We start from the raw sequence: 567 nt of genomic DNA, 5'->3' as shown, positions 1-567 counted from the left end.
TAAGTCCGTGAAAACACACGAACAGGAAGTAGGCCAGTCTGTGTGCTGGGAGCAGGGCACGCCACACAGGAGCCTGGGCTCCAGGCAGGCTCAGCTTCACGGGGCCCTCCTCACCCAGCCCGCCCGCCCCCGCCTGCCCACCCCCACCTGCCCGCCTGCCGGAGTCCCCAAGACCAGGCTGTCTCAGGGCTCCAATCAGCCCAGACATTTTAACGGGGATTTAGACTCCTGGGGACTGAAATGAATTGTGCCCTCTGGGAGCATAAATTATACCCAACTCCTTTTTTAAAAAAAATCTGAACTCACTTTGCTTGCCTTTCAATTCTGTCTAAAATGCATGGAAAACTTCAGATTTTTCCCTGCCTTATACCTTCTTCCTGCATGTTGTTGTAAGTGTAGTCATATATATACCTACATACATGTGTGTGTGTGTATATACATAGTCTATATGTTGTCTATTCCAAATACCTCATACAAGTGGAATCATACAATATGCGTGCGTGTGTGTAAATTCCTTTTATACGAGGTACTTGGAATATTCAGATTCCTAGGACAGAGGTCACCAGG

The sequence above is a fragment of the Bison bison genome, unplaced genomic scaffold, assembly GCF_000754665.1.
Source record: "Bison bison bison isolate TAMUID 2011002044 unplaced genomic scaffold, Bison_UMD1.0 scf7180017864498, whole genome shotgun sequence".
Taxonomy (NCBI): domain Eukaryota; kingdom Metazoa; phylum Chordata; class Mammalia; order Artiodactyla; family Bovidae; genus Bison; species Bison bison.
This window is presented reverse-complemented; position numbering follows the sequence as displayed.